The 7,405-nt window shown below is 33.2% G+C and overlaps 1 pseudogene; it reads right to left on the bottom strand.

The window, feature by feature from the left end:
* Window positions 1–5,971: 5,971 nt before the first annotated feature.
* Window positions 5,972–6,090, bottom strand: LOC118608516 (annotated as a pseudogene).
* Window positions 6,091–7,405: the final 1,315 nt, after the last annotated feature.

Below are 7,405 nucleotides of genomic sequence, written 5' to 3'. Positions count from 1 at the left end.
TAAATGTAAACAGAAAAACTGGTATAGTGTTACTTTGAGAATAGTAAATATATTATACTTCAATATTTTAATACTTTTCCATTTTCCCTGTGCATTTTTATGATCATAAAAGATAGATTTCACTGGAATGTATATCTAGGAAGGATATCTATGAAACTGTAGATCATCTAATACAAGACAATACTTTCAATTAATGAAGGGCTGATTTTATGAATTTTCTAGATTACACAAAAGCCTTTGAGGTCCTTTTCACCACCCTGTGAAATGTGAGGCATCTTTCCACTCACCTGTACTACCAGTGCTCTTTCAAATATAAGAGTAGAACAGATGAAAGAGAAGAAATCTTGATTCGGGCTAACTTTGATATAGTATTATTCAAGATAGGTTTTCTTACAGAGAAGGATATTAATATAGGTCAAAAGGAATTTGGAAATTATACATAATTCATTTATGATACTATCTTCCCCATAAGCATGAAGAAAAGTTTAACTATAAAGTGCTTAAACAACAACCAAGTAAACAGTGAAATGCACTCCAATTCTCAAAGAGAGGGAGGGAGAAAAGGAGCTGAACACTAATCATCATCCCCTGTGGGTCATGAAGCTTTGAATGCATTATTTCATTTAATCTTCTCAACAATCTTAAACTAATTTTATAGATGGCGAAACTGAAGGCTCAGAGACTTTCAATAATTTGTCCATGGTCACATAGCAATTAAGTTGTGGATCCAGGACTCTAGTACCAATAGTTTGGGCTCTAAGTTACAATTGTAGCAACAAATGGAATTGAGGGTATTGGTTTTCAACTGGAATAAAAATCCCAGGATCCCATTCTCTTTATGGATACCCACCCAGAAAACACCCCATTCATTCTAGATGGAGAAAATCTTACTTCCCTCTACCTCTTGGAAGAGGCTGATCCGTGGTCAAGAAGAAAAATTAACCTTAAGGTTGAATTTCTGCAAAATCAAAACATACATTATATTGTAAAATGACTTTCCTCACAAAAAAGTCAAGTGGAAAGAGACTTTCATGGTCTGATGACAGTGTTGTTGCAATAAACATATCTTTAGAGTTAAGATCAAGTGCAAGGTTTTCATATTATAATGGCATGAATCAGAAAATAATATTTTTGACCTGGATGGAACCCAAGAAATTAGGTCCAGTACTTTCAAAGAGCTCTCTCTGGAACTGTGGCAGGAAGTGGGAGTAGAATTCAAAGGCAATAACCTAGGCCTTTCACCTGTACTTTTAACAGAGCAGTTCTTTTTTTATCTGTGTTTAACAATAGCTTCTTCATGAGGCCTCATTTGAATAAATCATTCCATATATTATAACAACTTAAAAATTATTGTTCTGGTTCAACTAATTTTTCAGATAAAGAATATGGTGCAGTTTAGGGAAAAGACTTGCTTGAGCCTGCATAGCTACTCAGGGCTGACCTGAAATTAAAACAAAAATTCTGTGCCATGTCTTATTCTACACCTCGAGCTCTTATCATTACAGTTAGCGCACAATTAAAGGTTATTAATAGATTGTAATTTTAGAGTATATTGTATTATAATTTCTATAGTGTATACGGTCTTATGCATTGTATTTTTATGCATATGTATATTCCTAACTTGTTCCCTATGGTTTTTCTATGAGCTGGGCAGTGTTCATAATACCATCTTTATTTACAGAAAAAAATTGGAGGTTCAGGAAGTAGTTGAACTAGTGCTAGGAACTAGTCTCCTAATTTTCACTCCAGTACACTTTCTACTCCCAGAATATCACTGAATGTCCTTCCTACCTCAATTAGGGGTAATCGTCAAGACTACTTCCTTCCAAGAGTATTTTATATGATAGTCTTTTTAAAATTGCATTTATCTCTATAAATTGTTACTTAGAACAAGATTACTCATGATCTTGCTGAAACTCCAGAACATGCTGTCCCTACAGTGAGCTAGCCTACAGGTAACATCCCCGCTTATTTAAAGAGATTTGGAAAACAACATTTTCAAACATAGACAAACATCAAAGACCTATTACTGCTGATAAATTGGGAAAACCTACTTTGGATATTCTTCTGCACAAGTTTCAAAACATAATTTAGTGAAAACATTTTAAGGGCTTTCTCCATAACATAGATTATAAACTCAGATTCATTTCATCAATCATATGTTCTACCAGAAAGTGGCATTGTTACTCACCTTCACTTCTGAGGGAAAAAGTATGAAAGATGAAATTCTATAGTTTCTGTTTTTTAGATGGTAATTTCGAGGTGCCTCACATATGCCTCTTTAACTGCAAGTGGTAATGGATTTTTGAAGGTATCATGGCCCTTGAAAAGTACAGAGAGTTTTATTACATAAAAAATCATTTTTGGTTTGTTTTAAAACTGCTATTTTTCATCCAGAAAACACAGATATGTGGGTGTATACACAAACACAACTCTTCATTTGGCCTCATCTTCCACTTTGAACCTCCAAGTAATATTTGGATAGCTCCGATAGAAAATGAATGCTGCCATACTTGTGAAAGAAATTTGTAAACTGTAATTCTTATTTAAACACACTGGATCACTATTACTAGATTTTAATAATACCAGCTGCTCTACGATAGTTTGGGATAATAATTAGCCATGCTTTTTCACTTGAAATATTCATCTATCATATCTTTTCCTCAGTCTGCCCTACTGAATATCTCAGTTTACACCTTCATTATCAAGAACTAAATTTGGCAGTTATAGAATTCACTGATGTTTCACTGAAATTTCTTTGTTCTATGGTTAATCTCACCTTAAAGTTTACACGAATCAAAAATAAGGATTCTTCCCTGATTTCCCACTGTATTCCCTCTATTTGCCTGAAGAAGTTGTTTAAATTCTATAACAGAAAGAGATCTTGATCTTGAAAGATCTCCAACTCTTTCTTCTGCCTAATGAGAGGCAGTGGCTTGCCTAAGACAGCACAGTGACAAAACCTGTTTTAGACCCCTGTCTTAAGATTACCAACACAGCCTTCTTTTTTAACGGCAAGCATAAATGACTGAAAAGTGTCACTTTGCCAGGAGAAAGCCCCTTCAAATGAAAATGGGTAAAAAGCATGTGCTTTATCTCTCATTTATCTCTGTGGCTCATTTTCTGAAGGTATGGGTACCTATGAGGCAGAGAGAGTTTTCCTATTAGTGTCACAAAATACCATGCCATTATGGTGGTACAAAATATAGTGGCCATCACATATTCCATTCTATCAGCAGATTTAGTGTAATAAAAAACACAAACTCATGGCTCTTCTGCTCTCCTATTCAATTATGAATGCACTAAAATAGCAATACCAATATTATGTAGTTTCCCTAAGGGCTGCTTCAGCTATTATTTTTATGACATATATAGGCTTAAAGTATTTCACAATACATATTCAAAAATAGAATTACAAAAAGTGAACTTGGGAAAACAATTCCACATGAAAACCTATTGAAATTATAAGACAAAGCCTTTATGAAAAATGCAAATTCATTTTCATTCATTGTGCCTTAGAAGACAAAGTGTACTTAATGGTTTTATTCTGTATAAAATACCACCATAAGGCATCCAGAAAACATTTTTAATGAATTTTATTTATCACCTTTTTTAAGAAAATTATGAAGAGTAGTCAATGAAAACTCATCTTCACCCCTCTCCCTGAACAGAGGCCCTATTTCTTCTTCCACACTTGATAATAAAATACACCTGTGATTGGGCACTTTTCTAAAGGTCATAAAGGGGAGAGGAAATCGGAACCACCATTTGCCATCTGTTTTGGGATATTTAGCATACTCACTGGAAGCTTATCAGAAATGTGAAAGAGGACACCTTGAGTGTTAGATTATACTACATAAAATTATGTATTTCTTCACTCCAAGGCTTTATTAAGGTATCATTAACAGATAAAATTATATATATTTAAAGTGTATAACATGATGATTTGATATATGTATACATTGTGAAGTGATTACCACACTCAGATTAATTAACACTCACAGCATCTCACATAGTAACCTTTCTTTTCTATGGTGAGAACACTTAAGATCTACTCTTTTAGCAAATTTCATGTATGCAATACAGTATTATTAACTAAAGCCACCATACTGTACATTAGATCCCCAGAAAATATTCATCTTGTAACTGAAAACTTCTACCTGTAGCTACCCATTTCCCCAACCCTAAGCCACTGGTAACCACCACAGTACTCGTTATTTCTATGAATTCAACTTTATTTTTTTTAATTTTTTTCTTTAGATTCCATGCATAAGTGAGACTATACAATATTTGTCTTTGTCTGGCTTACTGGCTTATTTTGCTCAGCATAATGTCCTCCAGGTTCATCCATGTAGTTGCAAATGGCAGGATTTCCTTCTTTCTCATGACCAAATAAATATTCCATTATATATTATATATTTATAATATATAATATATTATAAATATATATACACATATAATTATATATAATCATCTTTATTTATTCATGAGTCAATGAACGTTAGAGTTGTTTCCATATCTTGGCTATTGTGAATAATGCTATAATGAACACAGGGGTGAAGTTATGTCTTTGAGATAGTGATTTCATTTCTTTCAGATATATACCCAGAAGTGAGATTGCTGGATCATATAATAGTTGTTTTTAATTTTTTTGAGGAACATCCATAATGTTTTTCATAATGGCTGTAGCAATTTACATTCCCATTAACCGTGCACAGGGTTCACTTTTCTGTGTATCCCTGCCAGCACTTATCACAAGTATGAGCTGATATTTCATTGTGGTTTAGGATTGCATTTTCCTGATTAGTGATGCTGACTACTTTTTCATGCTTTTGGCCATTTGTGTGTCTCCTTTGGAAAAACGTCTATTTAGGTCCTTTGCCCATTTTAATCAGATTATTTGCTTTTATTTTGCTACCGAGTTGTATGAGATCCTTATATATGTTGGATATTCACTCATCCCTTATCTGATATACAGTTCGCAAATATTCTCTCCCACTCTGTAGATTGCCTTTTTATTTTGTTAGTTGTCACTTTTGCTGTTCAGAAGCTTTTCAGTTTAATGTAGTTCCACTTGTTTAATTTTGCTTTTGTTGCTTAAACTTTTGGGGTCATATCCAAAAAGTCATTGCGAAGAATAATGTCAAGTTTTTTTTTTCCCCTCCATATTCTTCTAGGAGTTTTACAGTGTCAGGTCTAATATTTACCTTGAGTTAATTTTTGTGAGTGGCGAGTGGTGCAAGATATGGGTCCAATTTCAGTTTTTGCATGTGGCAATCCAGTTTTCTCAACACCATTTATTGAAGAGAATATCCTTTTCCATTATGTTATTGGCTCCTTTGTCATAAATCAATTGATCATATATGCATGGGTTAATTTCTGTGCTCTATTCTATGTGCCCATTGTTAAGCCAGTGCCATACTGTTTTGATTACTATAGTTTTGTAATACTGTTTAAAATCTAGCTTGGTTCTTTTCTGAGAATTGCTTTGGCTATTTAGAGTTTTCTGTGGTTCCTTTAGAATTTTAGGATTCTTTCTACTTCTGTGAAAAATGCCATTGGAATTTTGACAGGGATTACACTAAACCTATACATGGAAAGTTTAATAATATTGATTCTTCCAATCCATGAACGTGAGTCATCTTTCCATTTGTTTGTCTCTTCTTCAATTTCCTTTAACAAAATCTTATAGTTTTCATTGTACAAAGCTTTCACTTCCTTGGTTACATTTACGTCTAAGTGCTTTACTGTTTTTGGTATTATTGTGAATAAAATTGTTTTCTTCCTTTTTCAGAAAGTTTGCTGTTAGTATATAAAAATGCAACTGAATTCCATATGTTGACTTCATATCCTGTAACTTTACTGAATTTGTTATTTTTTATTTTTATTTTTTCAAGCGAGGCAACCCTTGGTTGACCTCAGAGATTACAAGGACCTTGTCAGCTTACCATCCCTTATTTTTTATTTTTCACATCTATAGCACCTGGTTTTCCTAGGTGGTCTCCCATCCAAGTGCTAACCAGGCCCGATCCTGCTTAGCTTCCAAGATCAGAAAGGATCGGGCTTGTTCAGGGTGGCATGGCTGTAGACTTGAATTTGTTGTTTAATTCCAACGGTTTTTTGGTTGGATCTTTAGAATTTTCTATGTATAAGTTCATATCAAATAATGATTTTACTTCTCCCTTTGTGATTTGAATATTTTTTCTTTCCCTTGCCTGATTGGTCTAGCTAAGTTTCCAATACTATGTTGAATAAGAGTGGTGAGAGAGGGCATCCTTGTTCTTTTTCTGATCGTAAAGAAAAAGCTTTCAATCTTTCTTCATTGAGTGTGATGTTAGCTGTGGGTTTGTCATATCTGGTCTTTATTATGTTGAGGTATGTTCCTTCTATATTCAATTTGTTGAAGTTTTTTTTTTAACACGAAAGGATGTTATACTCTGTTGAATGCCTTTCCTCTTGAGATGAACATATGATTTTACTCTTTGATTCTTTTAATATGCTATATCAAATTTTTTGATTTGCTTATAATAAATCGTCCTTGTATCCCAGGAGTAAATCCCACTTGATTATGGTTTATGATCCTTTTAATGTGCTGTTAAATTTGCATTGCTAGTATTTCATTGAGAATTTTTGCATCTATAGTCATCATGGATACTGCCTATAGTTTTATTTTCTTGTAGTGTCCTTATTTGGCTTTGGTATCATAGTAATATTGGCCTTGTAAATGAGTTTGGGTGTGTTCTCTTCAATTTTTTGGAAGAGTTTGAGAAAGATTAACATTAATTTGTCTTTAAATATTGTTAGAATTTACCAGGGAAACCATCTGGTCCTGAGCTTTTCTCTGTGGGGAATTTTTTGCTTACTGATTGAATGTTCTCACTCATTTTTGTCTACTCAGATTTTGTATTTCTTCAAGATTCAGTCTTTGTAGATTGCATGTTTCTAGGAATTCATCCATTTCTTCTATGTTATCCAATTTGTTGGCATATAATTGTTTGCAGTAGTCTCATAATCCTTTATATATCTGTGGTGTCAATTACAATATCTCCTCTTCCATTTCTGATTTATTTGTTTGAATTCTTTTTTTCCTAGTTTAGCTAAAGATATAGCAATTTTGTCCATATTTTCTAAAAACCAGCTGTTAGTTTTATTTTTCTATTTATTTCCACTCTGATTTTTGTTATTTCCTTCCTTTTTGCTAACTTTGGGCTTAGTTTATTCTTTTTTCTGGTTTCTTGAGGTGAAAATTTGGATGTTTATTTGACATCTTTCTTTTTTCTCAACATATGCATTTACTGCTATAAACTTCCCCCTAAGAACTGCTTTTGAAGCATACTATAGATTTTGGTATATTGTGTTTCCATTTTCATTTATTTCAAAATTTCTTCCCCCTTTTGATTTCTTC

This window comes from Rousettus aegyptiacus, unplaced genomic scaffold, assembly GCF_014176215.1.
Source record: "Rousettus aegyptiacus isolate mRouAeg1 unplaced genomic scaffold, mRouAeg1.p scaffold_m13_p_9, whole genome shotgun sequence".
NCBI lineage: Eukaryota > Metazoa > Chordata > Mammalia > Chiroptera > Pteropodidae > Rousettus > Rousettus aegyptiacus.
This window is presented reverse-complemented; position numbering and strand designations above follow the sequence as displayed.